General features: G+C 48.6%; 1 non-coding gene across 1 annotated transcript; it reads right to left on the reverse strand.

The window, feature by feature from the left end:
• Positions 1-4,308: 4,308 nt before the first annotated feature.
• On the reverse strand, positions 4,309-4,384 carry Trnaa-ggc (transfer RNA alanine (anticodon GGC)). The gene has a single exon. It is a non-coding gene; the product is annotated as a tRNA-Ala (tRNA).
• Positions 4,385-14,244: the final 9,860 nt, after the last annotated feature.

Consider the following 14,244-nt stretch of genomic DNA (forward strand, 5'->3'; position numbering starts at 1 on the left):
CATTGCACTGCGCATACTACGAAACGCTCCCCAAACTTGGCACTCACCCTCACAGCCGACTTTTCCGACTTTCCACGACGATCACGCAACGCTCACGCTAGTGACAGCATTATTTATAGTTCGACGTCGCGCCAAAGCGAATGAGCACATTTCGCCTACGGCTTAGGCCGCCCTCCTAGTGTGGCTGCTCGGTGTCTGCAGGCAGCGAGGGTCTGCAAGCTTCCTGTGTTCGCACCTATGTCACCTGTGCTTGCTTGTCAGAGACAGACTACCGCAAAACATACAACTCACTCCATGAATTGATTGCTACGGCATCTGTTATCAGCAGTCACAACTAACAACACCAGTAGCAGCTGACTGCATGCAAAGAATAGGAATGTGCAGTGGAATTTACGTGAACTCAGCGCAAGGCAGATCTTTCCGACATAGGCTTGAGAATCTTACAGGAACACTTGTACTGTTTCTAAATTAAGTGTAGGCGTGGGAGGAGGGTGCTTCCTGCGCACTAATAACAGCACGCTTGTCAATTGTGGATGCTAATCATTCGCTTGTATCTTCCTAGACACATCTGCTGGTTGTGAATTATTCCTCTTGCATGGCAAGGTGCGCATGTAGGTGTGTTAAAAATTCTGGAGGCACTGGGTATTGATCCCAGTTCTTCTCGCATACTAAGCGAGCGCTCTACCATATGAGCTACGCCCGCCGCCCCGAAGACTAATGGTGCTACATACAGCCATATAGACGACACAGACCCTTGCACTCCCATTATTCAGCAGACAAAACTACTCTCTATGTATCCGTTAGGGTGTCTTTCAGGTTTCGTGCATTATGTATCGAATCGTAGTTGGCCACAATGAAAGTGGCACGTATAACTTCGAAAATAGAATTCGGACACCGCTCTGAGTAAGACCAACGTGTTGTCCACCCTCTAGACTTCAATGAGGTTAAGCCGCGATACCTAAGACAGATCTGCACTCGATGACACCTCGATAACAGCCGGTTCCCACACTTACATCTTGCTCACCTTACGTCAGTATACATCATATCAGTCTGTGACGCTGGCTTTGCAACATCTTGCGTGCCTTTAGGTTCGCCGCGACCAACACTTACCATGCACTGACAACAAAAAATGTAGGCGCCGCGGCTTGAACACTGGACCTTTCACATGCCAAGCGAACGCTCTACCAACTGAGCTACGGCCCATACACGAGCAAACTGCGCTATTCCCCATTCTTTGCGACTCAGATGCGCACGGACACGATGGTTGGTTGGTTTGTAGCGGTGAAGGGAGCAGAGTACAAAGGCGCGGACCCGTTCATATACACAAAAGTACCAAGTAGTTTCGATGCTCTGGTATTACAAATGAAAATTCCGTCTGTTTTTAACGTCTTAAATTGAAAGAGCCGTCACAAATTGCTCCGTTTTCACTCCTTGACGACAATCATACAGCACCTGAGGTAACAAACACATCTCGAGCCCCATTGTGCACTCCATTATTCATGCCAACTCAGTGCCTCGCTCTTTACTATTGTGTACCAATCTTGTCGTCCAACTGCAAAACACTGGGCCACAATAAGTTTCCGCGTCTCCATTGCACTGCGCATACTACGAAACGCTCCCCAAACTTGGCACTCACCCTCGCAGCCGACTTTTCCGACTTTCCACGACGCTCACGCAACGCTCACGCTAGTGACAGCATTATTTATAGTTCGACGTCGCGCCAAAGCGAATGAGCACATTTCGCCTACGGCTTAGGCCGCCCTCCTAGTGTGGCTGCTCGGTGTCTGCAGGCAGCGAGGGTCTGCAAGCTTCCTGTGTTCGCACCTATGTCACCTGTGCTTGCTTGTCAGAGACAGACTACCGCAAAACATACAACTCACTCCATGAATTGATTGCTACGGCATCTGTTATCAGCAGTCACAACTAACAACACCAGTAGCAGCTGACTGCATGCAAAGAATAGGAATGTGCAGTGGAATTTACGTGAACTCAGCGCAAGGCAGATCTTTCCGACATAGGCTTGAGAATCTTACAGGAACACTTGTACTGTTTCTAAATTAAGTGTAGGCGTGGGAGGAGGGTGCTTCCTGCGCACTAATAACAGCACGCTTGTCAATTGTGGATGCTAATCATTCGCTTGTATCTTCCTAGACACATCTGCTGGTTGTGAATTATTCCTCTTGCATGGCAAGGTGCGCATGTAGGTGTGTTAAAAATTCTGGAGGCACTGGGTATTGATCCCAGTTCCTCTCGCATACTAAGCGAGCGCTCTACCATATGAGCTACGCCCGCCGCCCCGAAGACTAATGGTGCTACATACAGCCATATAGACGACACAGACCCTTGCACTCCCATTATTCAGCAGACAAAACTACTCTCTATGTATCCGTTAGGGTGTCTTTCAGGTTTCGTGCATTATGTATCGAATCGTAGTTGGCCACAATGAAAGTGGCACGTATAACTTCGAAAATAGAATTCGGACACCGCTCTGAGTAAGACCAACGTGTTGTCCACCCTCTAGACTTCAATGAGGTTAAGCCGCGATACCTAAGACAGATCTGCACTCGATGACACCTCGATAACAGCCGGTTCCCACACTTACATCTTGCTCACCTTACGTCAGTATACATCATATCAGTCTGTGACGCTGGCTTTGCAACATCTTGCGTGCCTTTAGGTTCGCCGCGACCAACACTTACCATGCACTGACAACAAAAAATGTAGGCGCCGCGGCTTGAACACTGGACCTTTCACATGCCAAGCGAACGCTCTACCAACTGAGCTACGGCCCATACACGAGCAAACTGCGCTATTCCCCATTCTTTGCGACTCAGATGCGCACGGACACGATGGTTGGTTGGTTTGTAGCGGTGAAGGGAGCAGAGTACAAAGGCGCGGACCCGTTCATATACACAAAAGTACCAAGTAGTTTCGATGCTCTGGTATTACAAATGAAAATTCCGTCTGTTTTTAACGTCTTAAATTGAAAGAGCCGTCACAAATTGCTCCGTTTTCACTCCTTGACGACAATCATACAGCACCTGAGGTAACAAACACATCTCGAGCCCCATTGTGCACTCCATTATTCATGCCAACTCAGTGCCTCGCTCTTTACTATTGTGTACCAATCTTGTCGTCCAACTGCAAAACACTGGGCCACAATAAGTTTCCGCGTCTCCATTGCACTGCGCATACTACGAAACGCTCCCCAAACTTGGCACTCACCCTCGCAGCCGACTTTTCCGACTTTCCACGACGCTCACGCAACGCTCACGCTAGTGACAGCATTATTTATAGTTCGACGTCGCGCCAAAGCGAATGAGCACATTTCGCCTACGGCTTAGGCCGCCCTCCTAGTGTGGCTGCTCGGTGTCTGCAGGCAGCGAGGGTCTGCAAGCTTCCTGTGTTCGCACCTATGTCACCTGTGCTTGCTTGTCAGAGACAGACTACCGCAAAACATACAACTCACTCCATGAATTGATTGCTACGGCATCTGTTATCAGCAGTCACAACTAACAACACCAGTAGCAGCTGACTGCATGCAAAGAATAGGAATGTGCAGTGGAATTTACGTGAACTCAGCGCAAGGCAGATCTTTCCGACATAGGCTTGAGAATCTTACAGGAACACTTGTACTGTTTCTAAATTAAGTGTAGGCGTGGGAGGAGGGTGCTTCCTGCGCACTAATAACAGCACGCTTGTCAATTGTGGATGCTAATAATTCGCTTGTATCTTCCTAGACACATCTGCTGGTTGTGAATTATTCCACTTGCATGGCAAGGTGCGCATGTAGGTGTGTTAAAAATTCTGGAGGCACTGGGTATTGATCCCAGTTCCTCTCGCATATTAAGCGAGCGCTCTACCATATGAGCTACGCCCGCCGCCCCGAAGACTATTGGTGCTACATACAGCCATATAGACGACACAGACCCTTGCACTCCCATTATTCAGCAGACAAAACTACTCTCTATGTATCCGTTAGGGTGTCTTTCAGGTTTCGTGCATTATGTATCGAATCGTAGTTGGCCACAATGAAAGTGGCACGTATAACGTCGAAAATAGAATTCGGACACCGCTCTGAGTAAGACCAACGTGTTGTCCACCCTCTAGACTTCAATGAGGTTAAGCCGCGATACCTAAGACAGATCTGCACTCGATGACACCTCGATAACAGCCGGTCCCCACACTTACATCTTGCTCTCCTTACGTCAGTATACATCATATCAGTCTGTGACGCTGGCTTTGCAACATCTTGCGTGCCTTTAGGTTCGCCGCGACCAACACTTACCATGCACTGACAACAAAAAATGCAGGCGCCGCGGCTTGAACACTGGACCTTTCACATGCCAAGCGAACGCTCTACCAACTGAGCTACGCCCCATGCACGAGCAAACTGCGCTATTCCCCATTCTTTGCGACTCAGATGCGCACGGACACGATGGTTGGTTGGTTTGTAGCGGTGAAGGGAGCAGAGTACAAAGGCGCGGACCCGTTCATATACACAAAAGTACCAAGTAGTTTCGATGCTCTGGTATTACAAATGCAAATTCCGTCTGTTTTTGACGTCTTAAATTGAAAGAGCCGTCACAAATTGCTCCGTTTTCACTCCTTGACGACAATCATACAGCACCTGAGGTAACAAACACATCTCGAGCCCCATTGTGCACTCCATTATTCATGCCAACTCAGTGCCTCGCTCTTTACTACTGTGTACCAATCTTGTCGTCCAACTGCAAAACACTGGGCCACAATAAGTTTCCGCGTCTCCATTGCACTACGCATACTACGAAACGCTCCCCAAACTTGGCACTCACCCTCGCAGCCGACTTTTCCGACTTTCCACGACGCTCACGCAACGCTCACGCTAGTGACTGCATTATTTATAGTTCGACGTCGCGCCAAAGCGAATGAGCACATTTCGCCTACGGCTTAGGCCGCCCTCCTAGTGTGGCTGCTCGGTGTCTGCAGGCAGCGAGGGTCTGCAAGCTTCCTGTGTTCGCACCTATGTCACCTGTGCTTGCTTGTCAGAGACAGACTACCGCAAAACATACAACTCACTCCATGAATTGATTGCTACGGCATCTGTTATCAGCAGTCACAACTAACAACACCAGTAGCAGCTGACTGCATGCAAAGAATAGGAATGTGCAGTGGAATTTACGTGAACTCAGCGCAAGGCAGATCTTTCCGACATAGGCTTGAGAATCTTACAGGAACACTTGTACTGTTTCTAAATTAAGTGTAGGCGTGGGAGGAGGGTGCTTCCTGCGCACTAATAACAGCACGCTTGTCAATTGTGGATGCTAATAATTCGCTTGTATCTTCCTAGACACATCTGCTGGTTGTGAATTATTCCACTTGCATGGCAAGGTGCGCATGTAGGTGTGTTAAAAATTCTGGAGGCACTGGGTATTGATCCCAGTTCCTCTCGCATATTAAGCGAGCGCTCTACCATATGAGCTACGCCCGCCGCCCCGAAGACTATTGGTGCTACATACAGCCATATAGACGACACAGACCCTTGCACTCCCATTATTCAGCAGACAAAACTACTCTCTATGTATCCGTTAGGGTGTCTTTCAGGTTTCGTGCATTATGTATCGAATCGTAGTTGGCCACAATGAAAGTGGCACGTATAACGTCGAAAATAGAATTCGGACACCGCTCTGAGTAAGACCAACGTGTTGTCCACCCTCTAGACTTCAATGAGGTTAAGCCGCGATACCTAAGACAGATCTGCACTCGATGACACCTCGATAACAGCCGGTCCCCACACTTACATCTTGCTCTCCTTACGTCAGTATACATCATATCAGTCTGTGACGCTGGCTTTGCAACATCTTGCGTGCCTTTAGGTTCGCCGCGACCAACACTTACCATGCACTGACAACAAAAAATGCAGGCGCCGCGGCTTGAACACTGGACCTTTCACATGACAAGCGAACGCTCTACCAACAGAGCTACGCCCCATGCACGAGCAAACTGCGCTATTCCCCATTCTTTGCGACTCAGATGCGCACGGACACGATGGTTGGTTGGTTTGTAGTGGTGAAGGGAGCAGAGTACAAAGGCGCGGACCCGTTCATATACACAAAAGTACCAAGTAGTTTCGATGCTCTGGTATTACAAATGCAAATTCCGTCTGTTTTTAACGTCTTAAATTGAAAGAGCCGTCACAAATTGCTCCGTTTTCACTCCTTGACGACAATCATACAGCACCTGAGGTAACAAACACATCTCGAGCCCCATTGTGCACTCCCTTATTCATGCCAACTCAGTGCCTCGCTCTTTACTACTGTGTACCAATCTTGTCGTCCAACTGCAAAACACTGGGCCACAATAAGTTTCTGCGTCTCCATTGCACTGCGCATACTACGAAACGCTCCCCAAACTTGGCACTCACCCTCGCAGCCGACTTTTCCGACTTTCCACGACGATCACGCAACGCTCACGCTAGTGACAGCATTATTTATAGTTCGACGTCGCGCCAAAGCGAATGAGCACATTTCGCCTACGGCTTAGGCCGCCCTCCTAGTGTGGCTGCTCGGTGTCTGCAGGCAGCGAGGGTCTGCAAGCTTCCTGTGTTCGCACCTATGTCACCTGTGCTTGCTTGTCAGAGACAGACTACCGCAAAACATACAACTCACTCCATGAATTGATTGCTACGGCATCTGTTATCAGCAGTCACAACTAACAACACCAGTAGCAGCTGACTGCATGCAAAGAATAGGAATGTGCAGTGGAATTTACGTGAACTCAGCGCAAGGCAGATGTTTCCGACATAGGCTTGAGAATCTTACAGGAACACTTGTACTGTTTCTAAATTAAGTGTAGGCGTGGGAGGAGGGTGCTTCCTGCGCACTAATAACAGCACGCTTGTCAATTGTGGATGCTAATCATTCGCTTGTATCTTCCTAGACACATCTGCTGGTTGTGAATTATTCCTCTTGCATGGCAAGGTGCGCATGTAGGTGTGTTAAAAATTCTGGAGGCACTGGGTATTGATCCCAGTCCCTCTCGCATACTAAGCGAGCGCTCTACCATATGAGCTACGCCCGCCCCCCCGAAGACTAATGGTGCTACATACAGCCATATAGACGACACAGACCCTTGCACTCCCATTATTCAGCAGACAAACACTACTCTCTATGTATCCGTTAGGGTGTCTTTCAGGTTTCGTGCATTCTGTATCGAATCGTAGTTGGCCACAATGAAAGTGGCACGTATAACGTCGAAAATAGAATTCGGACACCGCTCTGAGTAAGACCAACGTGTTGTCCACCCTCTAGACTTCAATGAGGTTAAGCCGCGATACCTAAGACAGATCTGCACTCGATGACACCTCGATAACAGCCGGTCCCCACACTTACATCTTGCTATCCTTACGTCAGTATACATCATATCAGTCTGTGACGCTGGCTTTGCAACATCTTGCGTGCCTTTAGGTTCGCCGCGACCAACACTTACCATGCACTGACAACAAAAAATGCAGGCGCCGCGGCTTCAACATTGGACCTTTCACATGCCAAGCGAACGCTCTACCAACTGAGCTACGCCCCATGCACGAGCAAACTGCGCTATTCCCCATTCTTTGCGACTCAGATGCGCACGGACACGATGGTTGGTTGGTTTGTAGCGGTGAAGGGAGCAGAGTACAAAGGCGCGGACGCGTTCATATACACAAAAGTACCAAGTAGTTTCGATGCTCTGGTATTACAAATGCAAATTCCGTCTGTTTTTAACGTCTTAAATTCAAAGAGCCGTCACAAATTGCTCCGTTTTCACTCCTTGACGACAATCATACAGCACCTGAGGTAACAAACACATCTCGAGCCCCATTGTGCACTCCATTATTCATGCCAACTCAGTGCCTCGCTCTTTACTACTGTGTACCAATCTTGTCGTCCAACTGCAAAACACTGGGCCACAATAAGTTTCCGCGTCTCCATTGCACTGCGCATACCACGAAACGCTCCCCAAACTTGGCACTCACCCTCGCAGCCGACTTTTCCGACTTTCCACGACGCTCACGCAACGCTCACGCTAGTGACAGCATTATTTATAGTTCGACGTCGCGCCAAAGCGAATGAGCACATTTCGCCTACGGCTTAGGCCGCCCTCCTAGTGTGGCTGCTCGGTGTCTGCAGGCAGCGAGGGTCTGCAAGCTTCCTGTGTTCGCACCTATGTCACCTGTGCTTGCTTGTCAGAGACAGACTACCGCAAAACATACAACTCACTCCATGAATTGATTGCTACGGCATCTGTTATCAGCAGTCACAACTAACAACACCAGTAGCAGCTGACTGCATGCAAAGAATAGGAATGTGCAGTGGAATTTACGTGAACTCAGCGCAAGGCAGATCTTTCCGACATAGGCTTGAGAATCTTACAGGAACACTTGTACTGTTTCTAAATTAAGTGTAGGCGTGGGAGGAGGGTGCTTCCTGCGCACTAATAACAGCACGCTTGTCAATTGTGGATGCTAATCATTCGCTTGTATCTTCCTAGACACATCTGCTGGTTGTGAATTATTCCTCTTGCATGGCAAGGTGCGCATGTAGGTGTGTTAAAAATTCTGGAGGCACTGGGTATTGATCCCAGTTCCTCTCGCATACTAAGCGAGCGCTCTACCATATGAGCTACGCCCGCCGCCCCGAAGACTAATGGTGCTACATACAGCCATATAGACGACACAGACCCTTGCACTCCCATTATTCAGCAGACAAAACTACTCTCTATGTATCCGTTAGGGTGTCTTTCAGGTTTCGTGCATTATGTATCGAATCGTAGTTGGCCACAATGAAAGTGGCACGTATAACGTCGAAAATAGAATTCGGACACCGCTCTGAGTAAGACCAACGTGTTGTCCACCCTCTAGACTTCAATGAGGTTAAGCCGCGATACATAAGACAGATCTGCACTCGATGACACCTCGATAACAGCCGGTTCCCACACTTACATCTTGCTCTCCTTACGTCAGTATACATCATATCAGTCTGTGACGCTGGCTTTGCAACATCTTGCGTGCCTTTAGGTTCGCCGCGACCAACACTTACCATGCACTGACAACAAAAAATGTAGGCGCCGCGGCTTGAACACTGGACCTTTCACATGCCAAGCGAACGCTCTACCAACTGAGCTACGGCCCATACACGAGCAAACTGCGCTATTCCCCATTCTTTGCGACTCAGATGCGCACGGACACGATGGTTGGTTGGTTTGTAGCGGTGAAGGGAGCAGAGTACAAAGGCGCGGACCCGTTCATATACACAAAAGTACCAAGTAGTTTCGATGCTCTGGTATTACAAATGAAAATTCCGTCTGTTTTTAACGTCTTAAATTGAAAGAGCCGTCACAAATTGCTCCGTTTTCACTCCTTGACGACAATCATACAGCACCTGAGGTAACAAACACATCTCGAGCCCCATTGTGCACTCCATTATTCATGCCAACTCAGTGCCTCGCTCTTTACTACTGTGTACCAATCTTGTCGTCCAACTGCAAAACACTGGGCCACAATAAGTTTCCGCGTCTCCATTGCACTGCGCATACTACGAAACGCTCCCCAAACTTGGCACTCACCCTCGCAGCCGACTTTTCCGACTTTCCACGACGCTCACGCTAGTGACAGCATTATTTATAGTTCGACGTCGCGCCAAAGCGAATGAGCACATTTCGCCTACGGCTTAGGCCGCCCTCCTAGTGTGGCTGCTCGGTGTCTGCAGGCAGCGAGGGTCTGCAAGCTTCCTGTGTTCGCACCTATGTCACCTGTGCTTGCTTGTCAGAGACAGACTACCGCAAAACATACAACTCACTCCATGAATTGATTGCTACGGCATCTGTTATCAGCAGTCACAACTAACAACACCAGTAGCAGCTGACTGCATGCAAAGAATAGGAATGTGCAGTGGAATTTACGTGAACTCAGCGCAAGGCAGATCTTTCCGACATAGGCTTGAGAATCTTACAGGAACACTTGTACTGTTTCTAAATTAAGTGTAGGCGTGGGAGGAGGGTGCTTCCTGCGCACTAATAACAGCACGCTTGTCAATTGTGGATGCTAATCATTCGCTTGTATCTTCCTAGACACATCTGCTGGTTGTGAATTATTCCTCTTGCATGGCAAGGTGCGCATGTAGGTGTGTTAAAAATTCTGGAGGCACTGGGTATTGATCCCAGTTCCTCTCGCATACTAAGCGAGCGCTCTACCATATGAGCTACGCCCGCCGCCCCGAAGACTAATGGTGCTACATACAGCCATATAGACGACACAGACCCTTGCACTCCCATTATTCAGCAGACAAAACTACTCTCTATGTATCCGTTAGGGTGTCTTTCAGGTTTCGTGCATTATGTATCGAATCGTAGTTGGCCACAATGAAAGTGGCACGTATAACGTCGAAAATAGAATTCGGACACCGCTCTGAGTAAGACCAACGTGTTGTCCACCCTCTAGACTTCAATGAGGTTAAGCCGCGATACCTAAGACAGATCTGCACTCGATGACACCTCGATAACAGCCGGTTCCCACACTTACATCTTGCTCTCCTTACGTCAGTATACATCATATCAGTCTGTGACGCTGGCTTTGCAACATCTTGCGTGCCTTTAGGTTCGCCGCGACCAACACTTACCATGCACTGACAACAAAAAATGTAGGCGCCGCGGCTTGAACACTGGACATTTCACTTGCCAAGCGAACGCTCTACCAACTGAGCTACGCCCCATACACGAGCAAACTGCGCTATTCCCCATTCTTTGCGACTCAGATGCGCACGGACACGATGGTTGGTTGGTTTGTAGCGGTGAAGGGAGCAGAGTACAAAGGCGCGGACCCGTTCATATACACAAAAGTACCAAGTAGTTTCGATGCTCTGGTATTACAAATGCAAATTCCGTCTGTTTTTAACGTCTTAAATTGAAAGAGCCGTCACAAATTGCTCCGTTTTCACTCCTTGACGAAAATCATACAGCACCTGAGGTAACAAACACACCTCTAGCCCCATTGTGCACTCCATTATTCATGCCAACTCAGTGCCTCGCTCTTTACTACTGTGTACCAATCTTGTCGTCCAACTGCAAAACACTGGGCCACAATAAGTTTCCGCGTCTCCATTGCACTGCGCATACTACGAAACGCTCCCCAAACTTGGCACTCACCCTCGCAGCCGACTTTTCCGACTTTCCACGACGCTCACGCTAGTGACAGCATTATTTATAGTTCGACGTCGCGCCAAAGCGAATGAGCACATTTCGCCTACGGCTTAGGCCGCCCTCCTAGTGTGGCTGCTCGGTGTCTGCAGGCAGCGAGGGTCTGCAAGCTTCCTGTGTTCGCACCTATGTCACCTGTGCTTGCTTGTCAGAGACAGACTACCGCAAAACATACAACTCACTCCATGAATTGATTGCTACGTCATCTGTTATCAGCAGTCACAACTAACAACACCAGTAGCAGCTGACTGCATGCAAAGAATAGGAATGTGCAGTGGAATTTACGTGAACTCAGCGCAAGGCAGATCTTTCCGACATAGGCTTGAGAATCTTACAGGAACACTTGTACTGTTTCTAAATTAAGTGTAGGCGTGGGAGGAGGGTGCTTCCTGCGCACTAATAACAGCACGCTTGTCAATTGTGGATGCTAATCATTCGCTTGTATCTTCCTAGACACATCTGCTGGTTGTGAATTATTCCACTTGCATGGCAAGGTGCGCATGTAGGTGTGTTAAAAATTCTGGAAGCACTGGGTATTGAACCCAGTTCCTCTCGCATACTAAGCGAGCGCTCTACCATCTGAGCTACGCCCGCCGCCCCGAAGACTAATGGTGCTACATACAGCCATATAGACGACACAGACCCTTGCACTCCCATTATTCAGCAGACAAACACTACTCTCTATGTATCCGTTAGGGTGTCTTTCAGGTTTCGTGCATTCTGTATCGAATCGTAGTTGGCCACAATGAAAGTGGCACGTATAACGTCGAAAATAGAATTCGGACACCGCTCTGAGTAAGACCAACGTGTTGTCCACCCTCTAGACTTCAATGAGGTTAAGCCGCGATACCTAAGACAGATCTGCACTCGATGACACCTCGATAACAGCCGGTTCCCACACTTACATCTTGCTCTCCTTACGTCAGTATACATCATATCAGTCTGTGACGCTGGCTTTGCAACATCTTGCGTGCCTTTAGGTTCGCCGCGACCAACACTTACCATGCACTGACAACAAAAAATGTAGGCGCCGCGGCTTGAACACTGGACCTTTCACATGCCAAGCGAACGCTCTACCAACTGAGCTACGCCCCATACACGAGCAAACTGCGCTATTCCCCATTCTTTGCGACTCAGATGCGCACGGACACGATGGTTGGTTGGTTTGTAGCGGTGAAGGGAGCAGAGTACAAAGGCGCGGACCCGTTCATATACACAAAAGTACCAAGTAGTTTCGATGCTCTGGTATTACAAATGAAAATTCCGTCTGTTTTTAACGTCTTAAATTGAAAGAGCCGTCACAAATTGCTCCGTTTTCACTCCTTGACGACAATCATACAGCACCTGAGGTAACAAACACATCTCGAGCCCCATTGTGCACTCCATTATTCATGCCAACTCAGTGCCTCGCTCTTTACTACTGTGTACCAATCTTGTCGTCCAACTGCAAAACACTGGGCCACAATAAGTTTCCGCGTCTCCATTGCACTGCGCATACTACGAAACGCTCCCCAAACTTGGCACTCACCCTCGCAGCCGACTTTTCCGACTTTCCACGACGCTCACGCTAGTGACAGCATTATTTATAGTTCGACGTCGCGCCAAAGCGAATGAGCACATTTCGCCTACGGCTTAGGCCGCCCTCCTAGTGTGGCTGCTCGGTGTCTGCAGGCAGCGAGGGTCTGCAAGCTTCCTGTGTTCGCACCTATGTCACCTGTGCTTGCTTGTCAGAGACAGACTACCGCAAAACATACAACTCACTCCATGAATTGATTGCTACGTCATCTGTTATCAGCAGTCACAACTAACAACACCAGTAGCAGCTGACTGCATGCAAAGAATAGGAATGTGCAGTGGAATTTACGTGAACTCAGCGCAACGCAGATCTTTCCGACATAGGCTTGAGAATCTTACAGGAACACTTGTACTGTTTCTAAATTAAGTGTAGGCGTGGGAGGAGGGTGCTTCCTGCGCACTAATAACAGCACGCTTGTCAATTGTGGATGCTAATCATTCGCTTGTATCTTCCTAGACACATCTGCTGGTTGTGAATTATTCCACTTGCATGGCAAGGTGCGCATGTAGGTGTGTTAAAAATTCTGGAAGCACTGGGTATTGAACCTAGTTCCTCTCGCATACTAAGCGAGCGCTCTACCATCTGAGCTACGCCCGCCCCCCCGAAGACTAATGGTGCTACATACAGCCATATAGACGACACAGACCCTTGCACTCCCATTATTCAGCAGACAAGCACTACTCTCTATGTATCCGTTAGGGTGTCTTTCAGGTTTCGTGCATTCTGTATCGAATCGTAGTTGGCCACAATGAAAGTGGCACGTATAACGTCGAAAATAGAATTCGGACACCGCTCTGAGTAAGACCAACGTGTTGTCCACCCTCTAGACTTCAATGAGGTTAAGCCGCGATACCTAAGACAGATCTGCACTCGATGACACCTCGATAACAGCCGGTTCCCACACTTACATCTTGCTCTCCTTACGTCAGTATACATCATATCAGTCTGTGACGCTGGCTTTGCAACATCTTGCGTGCCATTAGGTTCGCCGCGACCAACACTTACCATGCACTGACAACAAAAAATGTAGGCGCCGCGGCTTGAACACTGGACCTTTCACATGCCAAGCGAACGCTCTACCAACTGAGCTACGCCCCATACACGAGCAAACTGCGCTATTCCCCATTCTTTGCGACTCAGATGCGCACGGACACGATGGTTGGTTGGTTTGTAGCGGTGAAGGGAGCAGAGTACAAAGGCGCGGACCCGTTCATATACACAAAAGTACCAAGTAGTTTCGATGCTCTGGTATTACAAATGAAAATTCCATCTGTTTTTAACGTCTTAAATTGAAAGAGCCGTCACAAATTGCTCCGTTTTCACTCCTTGACGACAATCATACAGCACCTGAGGTAACAAACACATCTCGAGCCCCATTGTGCACTCCATTATTCATGCCAACTCAGTGCCTCGCTCTTTACTACTGTGTACCAATCTTGTCGTCCAACTGCAAAACA

This window comes from Schistocerca gregaria, unplaced genomic scaffold, assembly GCF_023897955.1.
Source record: "Schistocerca gregaria isolate iqSchGreg1 unplaced genomic scaffold, iqSchGreg1.2 ptg000174l, whole genome shotgun sequence".
Classification (NCBI taxonomy): domain Eukaryota; kingdom Metazoa; phylum Arthropoda; class Insecta; order Orthoptera; family Acrididae; genus Schistocerca; species Schistocerca gregaria.